The sequence below is a fragment of the Patagioenas fasciata genome, chromosome 3, assembly GCF_037038585.1.
Source record: "Patagioenas fasciata isolate bPatFas1 chromosome 3, bPatFas1.hap1, whole genome shotgun sequence".
Taxonomy (NCBI): domain Eukaryota; kingdom Metazoa; phylum Chordata; class Aves; order Columbiformes; family Columbidae; genus Patagioenas; species Patagioenas fasciata.
In genome coordinates, this window is record NC_092522.1 from 123,399,841 (window position 1) to 123,426,949 (window position 27,109).

Consider the following 27,109-nt stretch of genomic DNA (forward strand, 5'->3'; position numbering starts at 1 on the left):
TTTGCTGGTGACACCAAGCTGGGAGGAGTGGCTGACACTGGAAGCTGTGCTGCCATCAGAGACCTGGACAGGCTGGAGAGTTGGGTGGGAAAAATGTAATGAAATAGAACAAGGGCAAGTGTAGAGTCTTGAATGTGGGCAGGAACAACCCCAGGTTCCAGTGTAAGTTGGGGAATGAGCTATTAGAGAGCAGTGTAGGGGAAAGGGAGCTGGGGGTCCTGGGGACAGCAGGGTGACCATGAGCCAGCACTGGGCCCTTGTGGCCAGGAAGGCCAATGGGACCTGGGGTGGGTTAGAAGGGGGTGATCAGTAGGTCAGAGAGGTTCTCCTGCCCCTCTGCTCTGCCCTGAGGAGACCACACCTGGAATATTGTGTCCAGTTGTGGCCCCTCAGTTCCAGAAGGACAGGGAACTGCTGCAGAGAGTCCAGTGCAAGGCAACAAAGGTGCTGAAGGCAGTGGAGCATCTCCCGTGTGAGGAAAGGCTGAGGGAGCTGGGGCTCTGGAGCTGGAGAAGAGGAGACTGAGGGGGGACTCATTCATGGGGATCAATATGGAAAGGGGGAGTGTCAGGAGGATGGAGCCAGGCTCTTCTCGGTGACAACCAATGATAGGACAAGGGGCAGTGGGTTCAAACTGGAACACAGGAGGTTCCATTTAAATTTGAGAAGAAACTTGTTCCTGGTGAGGGTGGCAGAGCCTGGCCCAGGCTGCCCAGGGAGGTTGTGGAGTCTCCTTCTCTGCAGACATTCAAACCCGCCTGGACACCTTCCTGTGGAACCTCAGCTGGGTGTTCCTGCTCCATGGGGGGATTGCACTGGATGAGCTTTCCAGGTCCCTTCAACCCCTGGCATTCTGGGATTCTGTGATTTTGTGAAAGCGGTGTCGGCAGGAAGGGCCATTTCCGAAATAAAACCAACCCCAAAACCTCCCCGTTTGTGCCATATGAACACATTAAATATTTGAGATCAATGCAGCTTTAATGTAAATCTCTAGCGCGACCTTGAGAGAACTGCGGGCAGTTTTGTTTTTGAAACCAAACTTATATCTGCAGCTCAGAATATCAGGCCATTTGAGCTTCGTTTGAGTGTTAATTGTTGTCTTGACCCGTTAAATCCTCGCGTTAGAACAGACAAATCCCTTTGCTTTCAGAAGAGTCTGGTGGAGTTTGGCTCAGTGTGGATCGTTTTCTGGACTCCGTTTTGATGTAATTGGGATTTGATCCAGTGTTCTCCAGTTTAACCCAATGGGTTTTTTAACTTTGCCGCAACGTGGGTTTATCTCTTATGAAAACAATTTAAAAGAGCATAACATTTGATGTGACTGCAGGAATTCTTTGAAAGGGTAGAAATCAAGGCAAAACTCAGTTTGAATATATGAAAATAAGGAAAAGACACTAATGAATTACAAATGACAGCACAAACAAAACACAGGATGGGTAATAAAAGCTGAGTTTAAGTTTGAAACATTTGCTTCTTATGTTGATCTAATATGTTAAGTCAAGACTTAAAGGCTATAAATGTATTTTCTGTTATCAAATCAAATTAATAAAGGTCGGGGACTGACCCGGTGGGCACAAACTGGGGGGGAATTAAATAAGCGTCGAACTTTAGTTCATCAGGTAAGTTTGTATCCATTTTAAGAACAGAATGTAAAAATATATATAAAATGAGTCTGTTAAACCTCTTAACTGCCTTAAACCGGTTTTATTCCCACTGATTTTATTTTGAGGGTATTTGAGATCAAACCACAAAATCTTGATCTCAGATAAATGTGGTTATAAGATCAAAAAAGGTGCAAGAAAGGAGATTTGTTGCCGTCCAACGTGGTTGGTGAGGAATAACCAGAATAACTTTGTGCTGAACAGTCATTTTAGATTGTGTTGGTAATTTGAAGTAAAATAATCTGAATACCTAGGGCAGGACGTGGAGGTGGTGAAATGCTTAAAGATATTAGAAGTGATTGCAACACGTGTATTTTTATGGTCAAGTAGAATATGTAGATAATATCCTATATAGTCTTCTCAATTCGTTAGGTTTTGGAAAATGGGATATTAAACCTGTCAGGGTTTGGTTTTGACATTATTTATGGGCTTATTATGAGAAGTGAAGAGAAGGAGAAACCTTGTACCGCTTAGTGGTTGATACTGATTGTCCTGAGGAGCTCTGGACAAGTTTGGGGGGTATTTGTGTGCATCAGTTTGGGGTAACTTGTCTATTTTTTGTGGTTGTGGTGGTAATTTTAGAATTAGAAGTTCGAAAGTGGATCATGTTACACTCGATGCTCCGTTACGTTTCTCTTCACCCGATTCTGCTGCCGTCTTAATTAGAAATAATGCTGCTGAGTGCAGAGGAAATTGTTTCTGCATGTGTTTGTTTTCAAACTCTTAAAGTAAATAGGGAAAATTGCGATTGTTGCAGCACCTCAATATCTGCTTCAATATTTCATGTTATTTGACCCATTTCAACAATCAGCAAAACAAGGGGATGTTGTTCAAGATTTAGATCCTGCTGCACAGCAAGGGGAGACAGAAGATGAAGGGATGCGTTGTTTGGATGCCTGGGTCCCTCCCGAGCTCCTGGGTCCCGTGGGGAAGCTGTTGGGGACTCCTTGCCTGCTGTTTGTCAGCACCCAGCTTTCATCCGATAGCCCACGGAGTTCTGCTTTCTCCCTAAAAACGCAGCTCAGGCCAACGCTTTGCAGAGTTTGCAGCCGCCTCACCACGGGAAGGGAGAATTCCCACTCCAACAAACACTCAGGAGGCAAGAATGGAAAGAAAAGACTAAGAGCAGATGCAAATGTTGCGGTGGAGAACAGAGGAACAGGACTGGTTTTGGGAGGAAACAATTATCTGGTTGCTTTACTCATTTGCCGAAACCACATATGTACCAGCTGAGGCTTACAAGCGTGTCTTCCACCTACAAATTACCTTATTTAGTGCTCACAACAGCAAACGAGTCCTGCGGTAATTTCAAACTCAAACCTCGCGTCCTCGCATCGCTCCAGCCCGAGCAACCGCTCTCTGCAAAGCTTCTGCACGTGGTAATTATCTCTTTAATTATCCCCCTGTCGAGCGTTTTGATTGTGGGGTGACGATAAACCGTGGTGGGTGTGTTGTTAACCCCTTCTCCCCCCTTCCCACTGCAGACAGGCGATCGGGAGGGAAAGAAGGACAGAGAGAGGAGAGCTGGGAAAATTAGAAATGTTTTACTAATGCTACTGATAAAATAGAGAAAATAATACAAAATATACAAAACCAATCTTGAAAGTCCCGGCAACTGCTCTGACACCCGAAGTCCTGGACTGGACTCTGCAGTCAGTGGAGCTGGATTCAGTCTGTCACTGGCCTCAGTTGGCAGGGACAACTCGTAAGGTCCTCTCCTAATGTCGCCATAAGGAAAAGGGACGAGATGCTCATGATCTCCCACTTTTATATGAATTATCCCGTGAACGGGATGTTATGCTCCGTTGGTCAGTTTCTGGTCCCCTGTTTCTCGTTGCCCCTCTGGCGAGATGTGCATCCATCCTTATCAATGACCTCGCATTCCATTGCTGTGTTCAGCACAACATGGATCTGGTTCTCCAGGAAAATGCAGCTGATCTGAAAGCTTTAGCTGACAGGCAAATTCACTAAAAGAGAAACTTGGTTTTAACAAAGCCAGGACACCCCGCCACCACTAAATTATCTTTGCTGCTGCTGCGAGCATAATGGAATTGTAATAAAGTTTTTGCACGCTCGATACAGGGATTATTCCAGATTAGTAGAACCACGATGGTTCACACTCAATACAGGAATGCAAGTGATACAGAGTAAGCATGCTGAATTATTACTGTATGTTACTGTAGGTCTTTAATTAGGCAAAGGATTAGTCCTTCATGAATCGATCTGTGATGGTAATAAACAGTTTTGTGGTTTTGTGATGAGACATTTTACTTGGGACTGTGGCACAAGGTGGAACCAATAGAGTTCCCAAATATCATATAAATAAGTATCCAGCGAAACAGTGTTACTCTTCAAAATTAAAAATATTATATACTTTAATCCAACATTTCCTCCTAGCTTTTAAGCCGGGTCTCTTAGAGCTGGTTGCAGCTGGGTCCAGATGTTTGGGTTTTTTTACCATCTCCAAGGATAATTCATTAATGAAATCGGAAGTTGTTTGTGTGCTGTTAAATGGCTTATTCAGCATTTGGAAAACACCTTTGTGAGGTGTGGTAGCGAAGCCAACAGCACTCGGTTTAAATACCGCCTGTCACTGCGTAATTGTATCCGTAATTAATACTGGTTCTTAAATAGACATTGGGCAAAACACGGTGTTCTGGATAACATGAGGTAAGCCCAATATTCAGAAAAGGTCAAGATTTCATCTGGGGAGTAGGTGGAGCTTTGGGTTTTTTTGTCCTTCGTCAGTAAGTGTGGAGGATAACAATCAAGTTTTCTGCTTCTTCGCTGTATCGAAATATATGTGTGTGTGTATATATATGTGTTCCCCAAGTATATCCTGATAGTATCTGAACTAAACCCTTTTTTCAAGGGCAGAGTAGAGGGGCAGGAGAACCTCTCTGACCTACTGGTGGCCACCCTCCTTCTAACCCAACCCAGGTACCACAAGGGCCCAGCGCTGGCTCAGCCCACAGCACCTGCTATTCCCAGCTGGTCTCCCATCCAAGTACCGACCAGGCCTGACCCTGCTTAGCTTCCCAGATCAGATGAGATCGGGTGTTCTCTGTGTGCTAGGGCTCCATATGTGTATCTATGTATATCTATGGTGTCCCATCCAAGTACTGACCGGGCCCGACCCTGCTTAACTTCCGAGATACAAGCGTTCTCAAGGTGCTATGGCTGCACATATATAAATATGTATATATATATATGTAGGTATACGAATGGTCTCCCATCCAAGTATTAACCGAGCCCAACTCTGCTTAGCTTCCCAGATCAGATGAGACTGGGCATTGTCAGGGTGCTATGGCTGTATATATATCACATGTATGTGTATATATATATATGTTCCACAATTATATCTTGAGAGTATCTGAACTAAACCCTTTTTTTATGCTCATCCTGCTGTCCCCAATTTATTTCCTTTCTTTCAGCAAAGCTCTTGCCTGACTTCTTGGGGTGATTCTGGGAGGAATCACATTAGTGATTACATCCCTTAGCAAAATTTGCCAGACGTTCCAGTTTACCGAGGATTTTGACGTATTAACGTTTTTCTTTGCATTTTGAACATGACCTACCATTCGGATCCTCGAACCTTGACAATGGCAAATGTTGGCAAAGTGGTTTTTAAGTGATATAGATTAAGTGATATATATATTTTAAGTAATATATATTTTGAAGTGATATATATTTTCAAGTGATATATTTAAGCTAGAATTTGAATAAATTCAGTTAGCTCGGGTTAGGGAGAAAATGAGCATTTAGGAGCTCGTGGGTTGTGTTCGTGCCTCATATTTGCTGCGAATTTTGGCATTTCTCAAGACTTCATTGGCACCAACAAGTTTTAAAACTGTTGCCAAGTTGCATAAAAGTCATTAATCCGGGTTTGCTGTCAGGTTTAATGCTTGGAAAGAGCTCGGTTCTTTAGGGAAAAGTATTGGAGAAATGCATCCTTGCAGAAACTCACTTGACAACTTCATCTGTTTTGGCATCTCCAGGCCAACTAGAAATTAATTCCAGGGTCATTGTGGTTTTCTCCTGTGTCTGGATATGGTGGTTTATAAAATACTATAAAAATAAATGCCTAGAACCTAAGTATCTTCACTGTTTTGAAAACGTTTATGATTTGGATGATAATTAAATTTTCGAGCGAGTTTTTAATGAAATATGAGTTTACATTCAGTCTGTTTCTGTGAACTCCAAAATGAGGAAAAATCTTACACCAGCACAATAACTAAAGGGATTTTTAATTGCCATTTGAAGACCTTTTAAATCCTGTTTTAATCTGCAGATCCTTTCAAAATACAGTAACGAACGCAGTATGGATAATAAAATGAGTAACAATAATAGCAGTACCAGTTTTTTGCCCTTTTTTAGGGGGAGATCTCTGGTTTATTATTTGAATCCCAAGCCGCTGCAGCCTATTCCTACGTGAGCCATTGATGTTTTGCAGGGAACCTTTTCCATTGATGAAGCAATTTAATATATCTCAATTATAGCTTCTCCTAGAAGGCTCCTTCGTAGCCTTTTCTATTAGTTCATGTGAAATGTTATAAGTAATATATGACAGTGCATGTGAATTTTGGGGGAGGGAGGATTTCCTCCCAATCTCACACCCTCTTGCTTAAGGTATTTGAGAGGGGGACAGAAAGGGACCCCAAAATAGCCTTGAAAAGTCACTTTTGAGTGACCTAGTCCTGTTTTCATGGTGTTGTCCTTGCCCAAGAACAGCATGGTGACTGGGACATGCTCTACACACAAAGCCAACATGTCCAAATGGGTAATTAGCTGTTGCTGCATATTCTGTAAAGGTAGAGGGCCCATAGCCATCGCAAAGGGTAAAGAATCATTCACTATATGTGTTTATTTGTAATTTGGGGGCTTGTTGAGGAGCTGCCTCTTTCTCTTCCCAGTCTCCTCCTTCACTTTTCATCCAGGGGACGTGATATGCAAACATGGGAGAGGAAATTCATGGTTCGATCAGAGTGGGGTATGTGTCGCTGTTTGTCGGGTCTGTGTATAAATCCAGAGTATTTCGGGGAGCGCTGTTCTCGTTTCTGCTGAAACAAGAAAGGCTTTGAGGTGCTGGAGTGAGTTGAGAGAAGGGAACGGAGCTGGTGAGGGGCTGGAGCACAAGTGTGATGGGAGCGGCTGAGGGAGCTGGGGGGTTCAGCTGGAGAACAGGAGCTGAGGGGAGACCTTCTGATCTCTGAACTGCCTGAAAGGAGCTTGGAGCCAGGGGGGTCGGGCTCTGCTCCCCAGGAACAAGCGCCAGGAGCAGAGGAAACGGCCTCAAGTTGTGCCAGGGGAGGTTGAGGTTGGATCTGGGAACAATTTCTTCCCCAAAGGGCTGTGGGGCATTGGAACAGGCTGCCCAGGGCAGTGCTGGAGTCACCAGCCCTGGAGGGCTGAACAGACGCAGAGATGAGGTTCTCAGAACGTAGGTCAGTGCCAGTGTGAGCTTAACAGTTTGACTTGATGATCTTAAAGGTCTTTTCCAACCAAAACAATTCTATGATTCTCTCAGTTTCCTGCAAAAGAAACTGAGTCAAACAAATCATTAATTTCATGTGTTACAGTCAGTTGAACGCTGTGGAGTGGTTGCACCACCAAGCCAGTGCAACTACTACTTCTATTCCAGACCAGACTTACAAGACTTACAATGCAACCAAAGCCAAGCTCCCATTTTAGGACCTGTTACAGTGTTGTACAGCGGCAGGCAAGTGCCGAGGATCCTGGAGATGTGACGAAGCTGCTTTCAAAGAAGCCCTCTTAATTTTGAATGTGTTGCAGTGTTAGGAGGATTTCAGTGTTTTCAGAGAAATTAGAAACAAGAATTAATTTTATTGCCGACTAAGCAAGCTCTCTCATTCCATGTTTTCCCATTAAGCTGGTGTGCGAGGCTGCATTTGGCAGGTTTGTACATCGTTGGGGTTGAGCTGCTGGAAAGTGCTGGGAATAAATTCTCCAAAAGCAAATTCAGCATACACAGAAAAATCCCCAGAGCGAAACTCTTCTCAAACTCATTAACATATAAAACAATCACGTATATGAACAGGTACCGAAAGCAGATAGGCCAATGGATATAAAGCCGTTTAGCAAATTATACATGTTTTCGAGATTAATGTATTTGCTTATAAACCGTATTTTTAATTGCGCCCCAGAATATCAACATCACATACGGCATTTGTTTTAAGAAGCAGATGAAGACACCTGGGTAGAAACAGATATGCTGGCAGAAGCTGACGATGACAGATATGTAACTTCAGTATCTTATATTTGCTCCTGGGCATAATCAGTCAGAGTAAAACCATTCACCAGAAGGTGTTTAAAACAAAAAAACCCTATGCTAATTCTCAATTTCCACACATTCCTCCTTTGAGCTCCTACTTCTCAGGTGAACTGGTATTTTTCTAGGATTCTCTTATTCAAAGTTACAAATACTGTAACAGCAGAATCGCGGAGTGTCCTGAGTTGGAGGGACCCTCAAGGATCATTGATCCCAACTGCTGTCCCTGCAGTGACAACCCCACAGCTCACCCCGTGTGTCTGGGGACGCTGTCCAGCCTCTTCTTGCACACCGTCACCTTTTCATTCCCTGTTGAGCCTGAGTAACATGTTTCCACCCATCAACCATTGAACGCAGAGCACAACTTCCAGAAGACCAACCCAACCTTGAGCTGGGAGCAATCGGAAAACAGCGTTTTCTCGCTTCTTGGGTGAATCTCCCTTTTTGGAGATTCTCTGACCTGATCTACCTGCCTTGGGTGACCGCAGATGCTATTAATGCTTTAGTAAATTTGAAGCATCGCACAGCTACGAGCTCCTTCACCAATAACATGGAGTATTTAATGGAATCAGTGAGTACGTGACGGTTTTATCTGCTGGCTGACGTTTCTCCCCGAAGCTCTAAAATAATGTTGCAGTTGTATTTTAAGGTTTATCTTGCCGTTTAATGCTTGAAACAATTGCAGCCACAGGGAACTTCAAAGTGACTTTGCTTTAATAGCAGCGAGATCCATTTGAGCAGTAAACACTTCCATAGCTCAAATTCCTCGCATTTAAAAGCATCTTCATTAAGAATCACCTATTAATGCTTTGTGGAGTTTGACAGCGGGTACGTTGTGCTGCGGAGAAGCCGAACGTATCTTTCTGCGTGCTTAGAAATTTAAGATAAGCTGCCTTGAATTGTTGTTACGTTGGTTTTTGGGTTTTGATATCCCTCTGTTTTATAACTCCTTATTCCTGGTAATTAATTGTAGGCTTTGCATGCATAACCAACAATGTATATGATACGTTTATCTCATCAGTGCAAGATTTACTGCTGATAACTGTGATATCAGCAACCAAGTGATGCTGCTTTAACTGTGAATCCCGCAAGCAAAAAAGGTAAATAGGGAACAACCGAGTTGTTTGAAACAACAAGGGTACTTTTCTAGCAGTCTAAGTGATGTTGGTTAATTATATTATCCATTCTACCTTATTCCGTTGTTTAATGATTTGTCCAAAACTGTTTTGATACTGTGGAGGTTTTGGATAATTGCTGCTCCCTATTTAAATGCAATGTTAACATTGCAGTTTCCTTGATGGAAACATGTTGATGGACTAATGGTTTCTATTCAGCCGAAACCATAAAACTAGGCAGAATTTTGACTTGTGTCCTTCAGTATTTGAAAATGCGGAGTTTTGGTTTCTTTTGCAGTCATCATTCTGCAAAATCAAACCCATTTTCGGTGCTGTAGTCTTGGGTACCTGCTCTTTGCTAATGTATTTTTCATTCTGGGGTTTTATTAGAAGTACTTGGTAAAATATTTGTTCCCGTGATAGAAAACAGTCTTTGTCACATAGTTTTAGGTCAGTGGTATGAAACAGCTTTAGATTCTTACCCTTTGTTTCTGCCTATATTATTCAATATATTCATCAATGACTTGGATGAGGGAATAGAGTGACTGTCAGCAAGTTTGCTGGTGACACCAAGCTGGGAGGAGTGGTGACACTGGAAGCTGTGCTGCCATCAGAGACCTGGACAGGCTGGAGAGTTGGGCGGGGAAAATGTAATGAAATAGAACAAGGGCAAGTGTAGAGTCTTGAATGTGGGCAGGAACAACCCCAGGTTCCAGTGTAAGTTGGGGAATGACCTATTAGAGAGCAGTGTAGGGGAAAGGGACCTGGGGGTCCTGGGGACAGCAGGGTGAGCATGAGCCAGCACTGGGCCCTTGTGGCCAGGAAGCCAATGGTACCTGGGGTGGGTTAGAAGGGGGTGGTCAGTAGGTCAGAGAGGTTCTCCTGCCCCTCTGCTCTGCCCTGGGGAGACCACCCCTGGAATATTGTGTCCAGTTGTGGCCCCTCAGTTCCAGAAGGACAGGGAACTGCTGCAGAGAGTCCAGCGCAGCCACCAAGATGCTGAAGGGAGTGGAGCATCTCCCGTGTGAGGAAAGGCTGAGGGAGCTGGGGCTCTGGAGCTGCAGAAGAGGAGACTGAGGGGGGACTCATTCATGGGGATCAATATGGAAAGGGGCAGTGTCAGGAGGATGGAGCCAGGCTTTTCTTGGTGACAACCAGTGATAGGACAAGGGGCAATGGGTGCAAACTGGAACACAGGAGGTTCCACTTGAATATGAGAAGAAAGTTGTTCCCGGTGAGGGTGTCAGAGCCTGGCCCAGGCTGCCCAGGGAGGTTGTGGAGTCTCCTTCTCTGCAGACATTCAAACCCGCCTGGACACCTTCCTGTGGAACCTCAGCTGGGTGTTCCTGCCCCGGCGGGGGGATTGGACTAGATGATCTTTTGAGGTCCCTTCCAATCTCTGACATTCTGGGATTCTGTAATTCTGTGATTTGCATGTTGACGCAGGGAGCTCATGGGAAGGTTCGGAAGTGGAACTTTAGCATAGGACTGAGTATAAGATGTGATATTTTATACCCAAGATACCTGCTGACAGCAGGTTATTTGTCTCATTGCTTATATTTGTTTTGCTCAAATATGTCTTCGCACCATGTACTGCGGAAACTGGAGGATCATAAATCATGACATGTTTTATGTGATGGAGCCACTTCCATCGTGGTAGAAAGTGTCATTGTGGAAACTTGCACTGTAAGAAGGGATGGGAATCACAAATACGAAGTGAACAGAAGCCTAAAACTTAGAGAAATACAGATTTATGTGTAATGTTATAAACAGGAAAGGTTATGGAGCAAACTGGGACGTGCGCCATGATCAACAGACGAGACCACGTTGAGTAAACTCTGGTTAATTCTGCACAGCAACGCGAAGCAAATGACAATTACCACGGGGCTTCAGTTGTGAATTTACTAAAAGCACATGGTGGAATAGAAATTACAGCAATTAGTGACTTGGCAAAAGTACGTTAGAGTAACACAGAACTTATCAACACCTTGGCGGAAAAAGCCCTTCTACAAATGGTGGATTGACAACCATTAGTAACTGCAATGCAAAACTTAAGGAGACTTTAGCAGCAGAACTTACAATTATATTACTTTATATGTTCAAGAAGAAGGAAGAGAGAGGAGGAAAGCTGAGATATCAGAGAGATAAAGAGATAAAGATATCAGCGTTCCACAAGTACATCAGGGGACGTGTTGTGAAGATCTACACGCCGCCAACCCGCATCGTACGTGAGGTTGGTTTATAACCCAGATCATTTACACATGAGATAGGAGAAGGCGGTTCGTCTCCTCCCTCTTCACACTGACCAGGAAAACTCTTCTGGAAATGGGTCTGGGGTCTTTGAACGTGGGGAATGTTCTTGGTGCTGACCAGAACAAGTTGTTTCGCCTGTAGCTGTTGGTTCATGGTTTCTTGTCGTAGTTGGTCATCCAACAGATGGTTCATCGCTATCATCCCAATTAGGCCATGAGGCCTTTCACAGCAACGCTGTTAATTGCCCATATCTCCCAAGGTGTCTGCCTCCATGGCGTCCTGTCCAACAGGTGGGATGAGGATGAGTTCACTCCAAACACGACACACGCCCTGATCAACAGATGAAACCAGGTGTGAGTTCACTCCGGGTTAATTCTGCGCCGTTATGTGAAGTGAATGACAAACAATCACCGCCGGGGTCCAATTCAGTTGTAAGTTTTACTAAAAGCATGTGGTGGAAATACTAATTACAGCGATTAGTGACTTGGCAAAAGTATTTTATGATATCACAGAACTTATCAATACATTAACAGCGAAAGTCCTACTACGAGCGATGTATTGGCAACCATCACTAGTTATAATATGAAATTTAACCAGAATCCAACAGCAGAGCTTAAAGATGGCGTTATCCTTATATGTTCAAAAGGGAAAGAGAGAAAGAGAGTGGTAGAGAGGGCAGGTATAAGAGAGAGAGAGTGATACTTATATACAGAAGGAGAGACAAAGAAATGGGGGTATAGGAAAAAGGAGAGAAAAGAAGAAAGAAAAGGATGAAGGATCCAGTTGCTTATGGCTCCGCAGCGTGGGTGATGAGACTTGTATGATGAGGGGTTGAAGGGTCTCAGCCTTTCCCCTTTGTGTGCCATGCTGGGCATATCAGAAGATGGGGCTCTGTGCCCTCTGGCATGTCCCCCACCTCTGGTATCACCAGCGGCGGCTTGGGCTGTGGCTCGTTAGCTTGTCCTTCATATGCAAGTCGCAGTTCACCCTGTACTGAATGTGTCATCTCCTGTGAGTAGCTGAACTAGTTTCACCGCAGTGTTTCCATCCATGATCCTTAGCAATACACAACACAGGGCCATGAAGCTTTGGGAAAGATAACATGAGGTGTTGGCTGTCTTTTCCTCCCAAAGTAACAAAACAGAACAGAACAAGGTCCTTTGTTCTGCTAAGGATGGGGAGCGCGCTCTGAAGTTGTCACCGTAATACAGATATGTAATGGTGTATTTATTCTGTTTTCATATACTCTAAGTTGCCATCTTCCTGAAGCTCTTCGAGGCCAGAAAAATGAGTTACATTGTGAAAACCCTTCCTTAGGTTGGCATAACAGGCAATAAAACACAATGAAGAGTCCACGCTCTGCCCTTTATCTGATCCGTACGCTGGGAACAAGGCAAGAGACTTCAAGAAACTCTCGATGTTTTTCTGTTATTTAAAAAGAAAACGAGAAAAACTTCACTTGTAAGTAACGTGGTTTTGAATCTGTTGATAGCACAAGTAGTTGAGTTAATGCCATCAAACCAGGTGACAAATGTGCTTACAACCCAAAGTGTGTTTGGTTTATAATATCTTGATGATATTTATATCATAATATCTTGTGAACCACATCTATAGGCTGTCATAGTTCAATAGATCTATATAAGAACATAAAGCATCACGCAAGTGGGCTCACTGGCCTTGAAAGTCATTGAATGGTGCTAATTGATAAGAACAACCTCTAGGCCCCTTAGTTAAACTAAGCATGATTGTTTAAACTAAATCTACTGTTGAAACTAAGCAGGGTTACTTTTAATGAAGGTTTCCTTCCCATCAAGCACAGGAGTGTATCGATGTCCCTGTTTCCTTTCTAATGAACTCATGCTACGAAGGCTTGTATTTCATTGGAAGTTTTTAGGATTGAATCTTTTAAGCGCTCAGATGTCATTGGAAAAAATACATTTAGCAGATGAACTTCAAAAATGTTCCATTGGAGAAGAAAAGATAGCTTTGGGAGGATATGAAGATGCCTGAGGTTTTTTCCCTGCTAATTTCTATGGGGTTTGCTCAATGATTTTTAGGCAGACCTAAAATTGCCTGATTTTGGAGAGGAGCGTCGGACTTGATACAGAAGTCATAAAAAAAGAGCGTAAGGGTTTAAAAACGTCTCTTTTGGGGTCAGAACGCAACTCAAAACTCTGTGGCAGCGAAAATAAAAATCATATCAGGTATTCCTTGAGTTTCTGGGGTTATTTATTACAAGGAATCAGTGGGGAATCGCAGCGTTGGCAGCTTTTCAAGCAATCTCTTACAATACAGCTTGACGCCAATAACGTTTTCTCTTCCTTTCTTTTTGCAAGTCACGTTTTGACCAGATTTATTTCCCTTTCAGCTCTGGAGGGCAGATGTAGTGTTTGAAATGCCATGTTGTGCTTGGAGAGGGGAGATTTTCCTCCCATTCTGCGGAACAATAAATGGAAACCGGCGTGTTTGGGATTGCACGACCCGGCTCTTCCTCTGCGAGCGTTTGGTGCTTAAGGCACCGATGGGAAAATCCAAGTTCAAGGGACAAAAATAGGGGTGGAGCGAGGGAGATATAAGCAAGGAACATTCTGTAGGTGTTTGCTTTTAATATACAGCCAAACACAGTGTTTTGAAGCTATACAGTTCATTTGATTAGTGACTTATATCAAATACTTTATTCACCGGAGGCCGATTTCCCAGCCAATGTAACCAGCCCAACAACCACCATGCATTTCTGGCTCCCCCTCCATCCAATGCTACGGTAACTGTAGCCGGGTTGCCAGCAAGGAAAGTACCCTCCACTCATTCTATGTGTGTTTTAGCAGCGATAACTCGTGTCGCAAACAACCCCAGGTTCCTGTAGAGGTTGGGGAATGACCTGTTGGAGAGCAGTGTAGGGGAAAGGGACCTGGGGGTCATGGGGACAGCAGGATGAGCATGGAAAAAGGGTTTAGTTCAGATACTATAAAGATATACTTGGGGAACATATATATATACATATATGTGATATATACAGCCATAGCACCCTGAGAACGCCCGATCTCATCGGGTCTTGGAAGCTAAGCAGGGTCAGGCCTGGTCAGTATTTGGATGGGAGACCAGCTGGGAACAGCGGGTGCTGTGGGCCGAGCCAGCACTGGGTCCTTGTGACCAGGAAGGCCAATGGTACCAGGGGTGAGTGTCAGGAGGATGGAGCCAGGCTCTTCTCGGTGACAACCAGTGGCAGAACAAGGGGCAGTGGATGCAAACTGGAACACAGGAGGTTCCATTTAAATTTGAGAAGAAACTTGTTCCTGGTGAGGGTGTCAGAGCCTGGCCTGGGCTGCCCAGGGAGGTTGTGGAGTCTCCTTCTCTGCAGACATTCAAACCCGCCTGGACACCTTCCTGTGGAACCTCAGCTGGGTGTTCCTGCTCCGGGGGGGATTGCACTGGATGAGCTTTCCAGGGCCCTTCAACCCCTGACATTCTGGGATTCTGTATTTTCACTTACCACTTTATCTTGATGGGAACCAGTTATGAAATTGTGGATTACGTACTCCAAGGGTTTAGACAATTCTAACCTGGTGGTGACTGTTGCCCTGATATTTGTAGAGAGGAATTTTATGGGTGTGCACTGGTTTTGTAGCATTAAATGAGGAAATTGAACACCCAGCATCTTTCCTGTGGTTGCGGTTGTGCTTGGACAGGCCCATTCCATCAGCTGCATGAATGAGCCCCGAGGGATTTTATAAACCGGAGTGGCCAAATTACGGTAATTAGACATCTCATTTATTTTTTATACTGACTGCGCAGCATTAATGAGGTTAAAGGAGCCCCGACAATTTGATGAAGTTACCAAATCGCCATACATAAGATTTTCATTTTTCTGCTGAATATATCTGAATACTTTGATTTTAGGGTGTTATTTCTACATACGTTTAGTTTTATGACATTTAGAGTCAGGTGGAATGGTGCAAATGTGTTCTGTGGAAGCCACACGAGCTCATTTCTCTTATTTTTCATTTTATTTTTAAGTGCTGTCAACATGACTGAAGTTCATTTTATACAATGGGTCACCTGTAATGCTTCACCTCTCATTCTGTACGTATGGCAAACATATATCTGATAGCACAGGCGACTGAATGTAATAGAGAGATGGATAAATTTTGAAGGGTGAATGCCGTTGTCTGCTATAAATGTGCTTTGCTAATTGTGTGCGCGACCGTCGTGAAGCCGGTTTCCTGTAAAGAAAACTTATAGCATTTACATGGCTGGGAATCTGAGACTTATAATTAAAGATGCTGCAAAAAAAGTGGTTGAATGACACTGAACTGGATAAATTAGATTATAGGTTAAAATCAAGGCGGTATTGAAACAGAGCTCATAGCAGTAGCTGAAACCAGGATGCCGGAACCTGATTTTTGAGGAACTTACCCAGCTGGAACACGTTATCTGATCTTTAATTAACATCGTTTGCTTCTCTTCCCTCTTATGTACTGCTATATTTAGTTCTTCAGATGTCCACAGGCTTTTATCTGCACGTCTGGTATTAATTCCACACGCGTTAAGTGGTTCTTATCAAAGTGAGCAACTACGCCTTTTCCCTTTGCTTCCCTGCTGCTTGCAGGGCTGCGTTTTGGGGAAAACAGCCGCTAACAAATGGTTTCTTTTGCATATCGTGGAGCAGCCGACCTTGGATCATCTCCAACTGGCGCCTTTGGGGTTCTGGTTTGCTCTTGGCACATGCGAAAAGGATTTGCCTTTAAACTGGGGGTTTAGGACTGGCTGTGGGTGGGTGGGTGCGAGCGGCAGGCGCTGATGCTAAAGGGTCTGCAGAAGAAATAATAGAAAATATAATAATAATAATATAAATTAACATAATGATAATTATAATAATCAATTAGTACAATAATAAAAATTAGTATAATGATGATGATGATGAGGATGATGATGTGGTTCCAACCATGACCACCATAGCTTGCATGACACCATGGCCAACAAGAGTGGGCAATCAGAAAAAGGAAAGGATTATATATATGAAGCCACTTAAAGTGATTTTTGCCGCAGCATCTACACGTCTCTAATCACAACCCTGTGCTCCAATGTGGTAACTCAGGAATAATTTGGGCTGGTGATACTTCCTCCTGTCTCATTCAGATAGGAAATATTAGCTACGTGTTGGTCTTTTCTCTTTTGCTGCCGATTTGCAGTTTGTCTCTTTAAATCCGTGTTAGCTCATGGTGTACAGCAAACTTCTTCATCTCTAAATGGTGTTTTGGGATCTTATTTTCATTGCTTTGATGAATCTGCAGTGGTTTATAGTGGTGGATGAAGTGTGAGCTCTGTAGAACAGCTAATCCACAACTACATGGTCATATAACAACTTTGCTTCATCTCCAACTGTCAACCCTGTTAAAATTCCACCATCCTCCTCTTCCTCACCACAAATACTCAGAGCTCCTCTTTGTAATTCAGGATTAACCACATGCGTTGTTCAGCATGGTTCTAAATTTCATTTAGCATTAGCAAAAATGATGCTTTTCATGGTGACGTGTACACCTAAAATCATTAAGAACCCTTGAGATGGGTGCGGAAACATCTGTTTTTATGGTATTTTGCAGGGCTCGTTGTGCACAGTGTTCGATCACCACTGTGTCACGTTAAGCCCAGTTACAACTTCTACATTAATTTGTGGCCAGATGATTTTAAACAAACTACATTGAACCTTCTGCAGTTGGTACCACTGCTAATGACCTGTTACTGATATTGTAGTTTTTACCGGCATAAATAAATTGCTAACAGTCATATACAAAACCTGAAGCAACTCCCAGATTTTGGGTTGGAGGTGATGGGTGTTGGTACAAGTGTTTAATGAAGGGAATAAGTGAAGATCATTGGAATAAGAAGCTGAATTTAGGAGACTTTAGGAGGAACGCTGCACTGAAGCAGCAGCTCTTATTCAGGCAGCAAGAATTGGGGCTTTCCCCCCCAAATACTGAAGAAATCGGGATTTTGCAAAGAGAAAGAAGTGGAAATGCTGAATATCCCATGTTTTAGTCGTGTAGGTAAGGACAACCGCACTTTCAGGCTTGTACCCATGGCCATGCATTGAGTTCCTTTATGGTATGGATTGTGTGCCCATCGGCCTTTCCTTTTCAACCCAAAGGTGGGTTTTATCTTCACAACAAATTCCTGATGCAAACGCGTGCACTTTGATGTAATTGTAGGTTTAAGGGAATCTTTAATCCTGCCCAGAGCCACGAGCAGGGCACATTGAGGACACGGGAGCCGAGCCGTCGTGGCCTGTAATTTCCATAATATGCCGTATTTTCCCTTTGCCTCTCAGCAAACAGGTCAATTATAACTCATTTCCCATCCTCCTGCCGGGAAAGGAGCAGCTGATTTAAATTAGGATAAGGGTTTGTTTTCTAGGTCAAGCAGAAGAGCAGCTTGGTAGCAACATCCCCCTGAAAAGCAGCAGCTGGAGCAGCTATGGAGGCATCTTGATGCTTCTTTCTACTCTTAGTTTCTTTGGGACAAAGATTTTCTTTGCCGAGTGAAATTTCCATCCCGAGAGCTCATTTTAGCTTGGAAAAATCCCAACAGAAAATGGCTCCAGTGTTCTGCGGGTGGGCGAGAAAAGCAATCGTGAAACGCAACACACAGCAAATATCAAAGTGGGTATTGATCGCCACCCGCTCTCTTATCTTCACGTTATCAGCTGCGTTCTCTGAGCGGCGGGGAGGAGTGAAAGACAGTACGGTGTGTTTTCTTTGTTTTGAGAGGCACCCAACGCTGATTTAACCGTTTTAACGTTTAACAGCCTCTGGCGTATCACCACGATCACCAAATGTGTGTGTGCTGGAGCCAAGAAATTCAGGCAGTTATTGAACCATAGAAGCAAGTGTCAAGGGTTTGATTGCGGGGTGACAATAAACCCGTGGTGGTTTATTGTCCCTCCCCTTCCCACTAACGACAGGCGATCAGGAGGGAAAGAAGGACAGAAAGAGGAGAGTTGGAAAAATGTTTTACTGATGCTACTGATAAAATAGAGAAAAATAATACAAAGTATACAAAACCTGGTGACACATTGGCTGACCTGGTGGCTCATACACCCAAGTCAAATCCACTCTTTTATGCGGAAAGCTGTAGAAGTAAGGAATGGTTATTTGACATTTGAAGGCTCAACAAGGGAAAAAAAATATGTATTAAATTTATGGTGGAAATTCTTTGTGTTTATACCGTTCTTCTCGTTGTTTTGTGCATGTGTTTGGTGTATTTAAGCTTGAGAGTTTAAGCGAACTGCTGGTAAAGAATTTCATCACTCATGGTTGTCTGTTTGAGCCAAATCCCACCTGCCACCCAAGGGAAAAATGTAGGAAAACCTACATTTTAAAACCAGGTGTTTGAAAATATTACAGTGGATTAGCCGGGCTTAAGGGTGTCTAAACACAGTTATTCAGATTAACTTTGCATTGGAAAAGTTGCCCCGTGTGTCGTGCGAGAAAGCATCAACTTGCTCCCAAAAATATATATCTATATTCAGAATGGATGCTGTTCTGAAATTGAGGCTTCGTAATGTGGTTTCTGCATTAATTGCAGGTTAATTGTGTGTATTGAGAGGAACTGGGGCCAACGGGGTGAATAAAACCTTGACCGGGAGTTGAACATCCTCTTGGAAATGAAGAGTTTGAGGGAACCCCAATGTCTGAGTTGAAAGTTCTGCATGTGTGTATTTTCAGGCAATAGTTAATAATAAGAAAAAAAATAGCGATTAGATGTTAGTGTTGTAGCCAAAACAGTTTTGTCATTGTTTTGTTGGTTGGTTTTGGTTTTGCTGTTGGGTTTTTGGTTTGTTGGTTGGCGTTTGCTTTTTGGTGGGTTTTGGTGCTTTTTGGTGGTTTCTGGTGGGAGGAGGAAAGTAGAGAATCATCTGTTTGGTGCTGTGACATTTTGGGGAGCTCTGATGATAATCCTGAAGAATTGCAAGTAAGATTCTGATCACAGAATCCCAGAATGTCAGGGGTTGGAAGGGACCTGGAAAGCTCATGCAGTGCAATCCCCCCATGGAGCAGGAACACCCAGCTGAGGTTCCACAGGAAGGGGTCCAGGCGGGTTTGAATGTCTGCAGAGAAGGAGACTCCACAACCTCCCTGGGCAGCCTGGGCCAGGCTCTGCCACCCTCACCAGGAACAAGTTTCTTCTCCTCTTTCAGTGGAACCTCCTGTGTTCTGGTTTGTCCCCATTGCCCCTTGTCCTATCACTGGTTGTCACCAAGAAGAGCCTGGCTCCATCCTCCTGACACTCCCCCTTTCCATATTGATCCCCATGAATGAGTCCCCCCTCAGTCTCCTCTTCTCCAGCTCCAGAGCCCCAGCTCCCTCAGCCTTTCCTCACACGGGAGATGCTCCACTCCCTCCAGCATCTTGGTGGCTGCGCTGGACTCTCTGCAGCAGTTCCCTGTCCTTCTGGAACTGAGGGGCCACAACTGGACACAAGATTCCAGCTGTGGTCTCCCCAGGGCAGAGCAGAGGGGCAGGAGAACCTCTCTGACCTACTGACCACCCCCTTCTAACCCACCCCAGGTACCATTGACCTTCCTGGCCACAAGGGCCCAGTGCTGGCTCATGGTCATCCTGCTGTCCCCAGGACCCCCAGGTCCCTTTCCCCTACACTGCTCTTTTTACATTCTTCATCCAGTCGGACCGTTGAGTTTTGTTTCGTTTTTTCCAAATATAAGCATGTTAAAGTAATTCCAGTGCCACAGTTACTCTCATACAGCCACTGCTACCGAGCAAGACGCCTTGTGAAAACCCAGTTTTCGGTTATTGAAAGTACCTTTACAACACGTAGTTAAGTCCCTGTCAGGAAGGCTTTTCGTACAGAATTCTTATCTATTGTACCAGGTGTAGATTTTCCTCTAAAATGCTTTCCAGTCATTTGGTAGCCTGCAATATGCCTCTATTCTTTGAGTTCTTTAGATTTATCCTATATGGCTTGTGTGGCTGTTATTGGCTTTTAATGTAAACCCTTTACTTTCCTTAGTATACTGCAGATTATTCTGGGATTTACCCTGTATAACAGCGACTTGGCTTTTTTAGGCCTTGCCTTCAATTCAATGTTTAAGAATATTCTGTGTGTAGACACTTGTATTGGTGCTGCAGAACAAGGTTATCGTATGTTTTTTGTACACCTATATGGACACACACAGATCCTGGAGATCAGGTTTGACTAAACCCGGTTGTGCGTTTATCCCAGAAACCAAACGGGTTTTTCAATAAATCCCATTGTGTTTCCACCTGCAAATCTATCGCTGGAAAGAACAAGCTGCCCAATCATCAGGAGATATATTTCCCTCACTCCCATGGTGCTGGCTCTTCACCAGACGTTCTGTAGAGCACAGTAGGTGAGGACACCCAAGGGTTTGCACACTACAGGATGAAGTTGTGATCTCCTTGTCCTATGGGACACAGCATATTATAGTCAGGACACCCAAGGGTTTACCCACCTGAGGATGAAGTTGTGATCTCCTTGTCCTATGGGACACAGGACAATAGGATAAGGACACCCAAGGATTTACACACTGAAGGATGAAGTTGTGATGTCCTTGTCCTATGGGACACAGGACAATAGGATGAGGACACCCAAGGCTTTACACACCGAAGCATGAAGATGTGATCTTGTCATATGGGACACAGGACAATAGAGTCAGGACACCCAAGGGTTTACGCACCAGAGGATGAAGCTGTTATGTCCTTGTCCTATGGGACACAGGACAATATGGTCAGGACACCCAAGGGTTTACACACCGAAGCATGGAGTTGTGATCTCCTTGTCCTACGGGGGTCAGGACACCCAAGGGTTTACACACCAGAGGATGAAGCTGTGATGTCCTTGTCCTATGGGACATGGGACAATAGGATGAGGACACCCAAGGGTTTACACGCCAGAGGATGAAGTTGTGATCTCCTTGTCCTATGGGACACAGGACAATAGGGTCAGGACACCCAAGGGTTTACACACCAAAGCATGAAGTTGTGATCTCCTTGTCCTATGGGGGTCAGGACACCCAAGGGTTTACACAGGAGAGGGTGAAGTTGTGATTTCCTTGTCCTATGGGACACAGGACAATAGGATGAGGACACCCAAGGGTTTACACACCAGAGGTGAAGTTGTGATCTCCTTGTCCTATGGGACACAGGACAATAGGGTCAGGACACCCAAGGGTTTACACACCAGAGGATGAAGTCGTGATGTCCTTGTCCTACGAGACACAGGACAGGATCAGGCCACGCAAGGGTTTACACACCAGAGGGTGAAGTTGTGATCTCCTTGTCCTATGGGACACAGGACAATAGGATCAGGACACCCAAGGGTTTACACAGCAGAGGATGAAGTTGTGATCTTGTCCTCGCAGCAGCGCAATGGGACACAGGGACACCGCAGAGCGGGCAGGACGAGGCGGGTTATTGCGCCGAGAAGAACAGTACAGAAAATGGAACTGCAGCTTAGAAACAAAACAAAACAACAAACCGAACAAACAAAACGCCAAAAACCCAAACAGGAAACCAAAACCCAAAACCAAAACAACAAGAACAAAAACAAACAAACAAAAAAACCCAGAAAGCTACTGTTCTGCTCAAGTTCTTGTTTTTAAGGGCTTGCTTTTAATATTTTTTGATTTATTTTTCTTTTATTTCTTTCTTTTTCTTCCCTTTTTTGTTTGATTTTCTTTCCCCTTGACTTTCCTCCTTCTTCCTTCTTCGTTCTTCCTCATTCCTTTTCCCTTTCCCCCCTTTCCCCCCTTTCCCCCCTTTCCCCCCTTTCCCCCCTTTCCCCCCTTTCCCCCCTTTCCCCCCTTTCCCCCCTTTCCCCCCTTTCCCCCCTTTCCCCCCCTTCCCCCCTTTCCCCCCTTTCCCCCCTTTCCCCCCTTTCCCCCCTTTCCCCCCTTTCCCCCCCTTCCCCCCTTCTCCCCTTTTTCCCCCTTCTCTTTTCCCCTTTTTTCCCCTTATTCCCCCCCTTTCCTCCCTTTCCCCTTTTCTCTCCTGTTTTTTTGTTTTCCCCCCTCATTTCTCATACATTTCCCCCTTTCTTTTCTTCGGGGTGAGCCGGCAAAGCTCAGTTTCATCAGCAGAAAGCGAGTACCCGCCAACCATTCCTGGAATGCCGGCAGCGCCGGAGGAATTCTCCGAGTAACAGCCGTCACTTTTGTTCCTTTGGGCTGCACAAGTTCCGGCTCTGAACCGCGGATGCTCTTTTGCATTTTCTTCACCACATTTGGGTGGTTTTGTTTTAAAGAGACAAACCCAAAACCCTTTGCTCCAATAGGGCGACGTGGTTTTTCTCCCAGCGTCGCTGTGGAGGTAAAACCAAGACTCCATAAGAATGGTATTAATTATAGAATCATTTAGGTTGGAGGAGACCCTCAGGATCATCCAGTATTGCAGCAAATCACCCAGGGATTGGACTCAGCATTTTGATACCACTCTAGGTGTAAAAATGGGGAAACAATATTTATAAAGCATTAAACCCAACAGCTATAAGCACTTGATCTCTTGAAATATTCTGGGAAAAGAGATTTCTAAGTATCATAAGATAAAGAAGCCTGAACTTGATTTAGTTGACATTTCCTCTCATTGTGTGCCCAGCAGCAAAATTTGTGTGATATACAGAAAGAAACACCTTCTCAGTGATTTCTGCTATTTCTTATCAATATGTCTATGCTAGTAAAATACTTAGATTTATAGTCTAAATGTATTTCACCATTGGCTGGTTTGCGTGCCAGGAAAGAAATCCCACAGCTTCAATTTAAACAGTAAAACTCCGAATATTCCAGCGTCTTTTCTAACCAAGCGCTGGCTCTTCATAAACCTCATTCTGAATCCTTTATTCAAACAGGAAGAAAGATGCTGCCACGTAAAGGTTCTGCTTCAGAAAGATAAAATTACTCCCAAACTTCAAATATCCTGAGATATATATATATATATATATATATTTGTGGTTACATTCTTATCTGCATGCCCAACGTTGTCTGCATGCAGACGTAATGGTGCTTCAGTAGTTCCTTATCAACTTCTTCACGCTTGGAAGCTCCTGTAGAACAGCGAAGGGTATATTTGCTTTATGCCGGTGGGGATTTGGAAATGATAAACCTGTTATTCCAAAATGAAAGTAGTTTGTTAAATCCCACCTGCTGTTGCAGGTGGGTATTGAGCAATGAGGCAGCGTGAGCTGCTCCATTTACACCCAGTATTTACTGAGAGATAAGTTGGGGTATCACAATATTCCAGGTCCTCACAGCTAAACTGAGGAAGTGTGGTCTGGACGATCGGGTAGTGAGGTGGATGCGAACTGGCTGAAGAGAAGAAGCCAGAGAGTTGTGGTCAATGGGGCGGAGTCCAGCTGAGGCCTGGATCTAGTGGAGTGTTCAAGGGTCAGTGCTGGGGCCGGTATTATTCAATATATTCATCAATGACTTGGATGAGGGAATAGAGTGACTGTCAGCAAGTTTGCTGGTGACACCAAGCTGGGAGGAGTGGTGACACTGGAAGCTGTGCTGCCATCAGAGACCTGGACAGGCTGGAGAGTTGGGCAGGAAAATGTAATGAAATAGAACAAGGGCAAGTGTAGAGTCTTGAATGTGGGCAGGAACAACCCCAGGTTCCAGTGTAAGTTGGGGAACGACCTGTTAGAGAGCAGTGTAGGGAATGGTCGGATATTTAGATGCTACGCTGCAGTTTCTTCCCTTTGACTTCATACCGAAGGCTGGCGCTGGATGAGTTTTCAATGTTGCTTCAACCTTCAAGTCAAACTATTCCATGATTCTACGTTACAAAGTCTGCGAACGCGGGGTATGAACAGGTCCCCTCAAACTAAAGCATCAGAAACACTCATTTGGACCATATCCGTGCAAACTTTAAATGAATAAAATCTCCCAAGCAGAGCTGTTCCTGCATCTGAAGGGTGAGTTACTGTGACACACGATGCCAACTTTACTTTTAATAAAATGCGTGTGAATACAAGTTGATTTGAGGCAAACTGACTCAGCTGGAAGCAAAATCTGTGGCCTTGCAGAGCATCAGTGGGGACGCCGACACCATCCTGCTCTTCAGTTTTTCCCCATAAGTGTGTTTTTCTAGTCGCGTTTTTAGAGTTTACACTGAACTGAACGGCGTAAAATAGAACTAATTACGTTGGAACCTGCTACACTTGGTTTAATAATTTAATTAGTGAAGATTCTATTATTTAAAAAAACAAACAACAAAACACACATGAAAAAGAAGCAACAATGGTGTTGAGCATACGCTTATGGTTGTATCTGGGAGCTGCTCTCTTTTTAAATTGCGATCTATGAAACCGCGAGCGTTTCTATAGGGAATCAAATGTGTCTTGGTCAAGAAGTTTAAACCGTGTAAGAGCTAACTTAAAAAGAAATGGTTATTAAGGGCTGCGTATATAGTCGCTTGGCTGCAACAAATGAAATGGTATTAAATGTCGATGGTTGTTTTAGAATATTTCCTTTCTCCTTTTTATTTTAACTGTAGGTACCCTAGATGCACTGGATTCCTCCTGCTGCTGTTTGACATTGAGTTGAGAAAAGATAAAAGGGGGAGTTGGTGAAGGAGAGTGTTGTCAGAATGGATTCAAGTGAAAATACGTAGCTGCAAACATCTTGGTGACATCCTGTCGTAGCTGGGAGATGAGTTTTCCCTTCCCGTCCTGGCCCTTTCTGCTGCAGCCATCGTTTCCCTCTGTCCTCCTTTTTCCTGGTCCTGCAACCATCGTTTTGCTGTGTGCTTGTTCCACTGGCACACGCTGGTTGGGACATGGGTTTTGATGTGAGCAGTTTGCAGGTGGCACAAATGTACGTGATCTTTTCTGCTTTAGAGCTGCGTATCACAGAATCCAGGCCGGTTGTGGTCGAAGTGACCTCTGGAGATCCCCCAGTCCAACCCAGCTGCTCACGCAGGGTCACCAGAGCAGATCACACAGGTGGGTCCAGGCGGGTTTGAATGTCTCAGAGAAGGAGACTCCACACCCGCTCTGGGCAGCCTGGGCCAGGCTCTGGCACCTCCCAGCAAACAAGTTTCTGCTCATGTTCACATGGAGCCTCCTGGGTTTCAGTCTGTGCCCGCTGCCCCTCACCCTGGCGTTGGACACCACTGAACAGAGTCTGGTCCATCCTGACACCCACCCTGAGATATTGATCCCATTGATCACATCCCTCTCAGCTTCTCTTCTCCAGCTCAACAGCCCCAGCTCTCTCAGTCTCCTCATCACAAAGATGCTCCAGACCCCTCAGCATCTTTGTGTCCCTCCCTGGACTCTCTCCAGTGATTCCTTGTCCTTCTTCAACTGGGGAGCCCAGAACTGGACCCACAACTGCAGATGAGGCCTCCCCAGGGCAGAGCAGAGGGGGAGGAACAACCTCCCTCCACCTGCTGCTCACACTCTTCCTCATGCACCCCAGGTATCCTGAGTGCTGTACTTTGGGTTTCTTAGACATGGGGCTTCTGATGTGATTTATGCGCTTGTGCAGCTCTGTAGAAAGCAAGATACTTAATTTAAAACCTCTAGGCTGGACTAAGCTTGGCGATTTACATAGTTAACTGGAATCCATCATCTTAAAATTGCGATAGGACTTCTGAGATTATATCTGTATTGGGGCTTTGATCCAGACACTCAATAATTTGTCCTGTATTGAGGATTGGATAATATAATCCTGCCTTGGAACTGGGCTGGGGGAACATGAGCATAACTGCTTGCTGAATTAAGACCCAAGTCACATTTTGGGTGTTAAACTTGCCGTTCTCTTTTATTTTACCACGAGAACGATCTTCCTGTAGGAATTAAATAGTCACCCTGCATGACAGGTCATGCCACCTCCTATCTGAGTCGCCGCCGCTCCTGTTGTGTCAGACAGATAACGCATATTCGATCCAAGCCTGAGTAAAGAGACATGATGGACTTGCATAATAAATAATTATTTGTGAGGCACGATGCCGAAAAGTTACTATTTTTAACTTGCTTTTCAACCCATACGAGCGGCAAGAGCTCAGAGTGACCTTACGCGGCTCCACGTCTTTCTGCTCCGCTCAAAAGAAAGGGGTGATGCTCATCACAAAGCCTGACTTATTACTGATGTCCAGAGCTTCCTAATCTCGTTTGAGAGATCCAGGAGAATATTTGTTCCTCGTCGTTGTGTGTTTGCTGCATTTCTCCCAATTTTGATATATATTTCTCCCATTTTCTGCTGCGTAACCTCCTGTCGGACACTGCCTGAAGCTGTGCTGCTATTTTAAAGGTCAATCCAGTAGTTTTGTACTTAATGTTTAAAAAAAATAAAATAATAGTAAACCCCCAAACCCATGAGCAAACTCATAAATTATGCACATAACAGATTGAAGGGGTCCTGGGGACAGCAGGGTGAGCATGAGCCAGCACTGGGCCCTTGTGGCCAGGAAGGCCAATGGTACCTGGGGTGGGTTAGAAGGGGGTGGTCAGTAGGTCAGAGAGGTTCTCCTGCCCCTCTGCTCTGCCCTGGGGAGACCACACCTGGAATCTTGTGTCCAGTTGTGGCCCCTCAGTTCCAGAAGGACAGGGAACTGCTGCAGAGAGTCCAGCGCAGCCACCAAGATGCTGAAGGGAGTGGAGCATCTCCCGTGTGAGGAAAGGCTGAGGGAGCTGGGGCTCTGGAGCTGGAGAAGAGGAGACTGAGGGGGCACTCATTCACGGCGATCAATATGGAAAGGGTGAGTGTCAGGAGGATGGAGCCAGGCTCTTCTCGGTGACAACCAATGAAAGGACAAGGG

The 27,109-nt window shown here is 44.6% G+C and overlaps 1 protein-coding gene and 1 pseudogene across 3 annotated transcripts in view; both read left to right on the forward strand.

Moving 5' to 3' along the window:
* KIF13B (kinesin family member 13B) overlaps window positions 1–27,109 on the forward strand; it is a 128,026-nt gene that overhangs the window by 13,170 nt on the left and 87,747 nt on the right. The window lies entirely within an intron of this gene.
* Window positions 14,327–14,445, forward strand: LOC136100714 (5S ribosomal RNA; annotated as a pseudogene).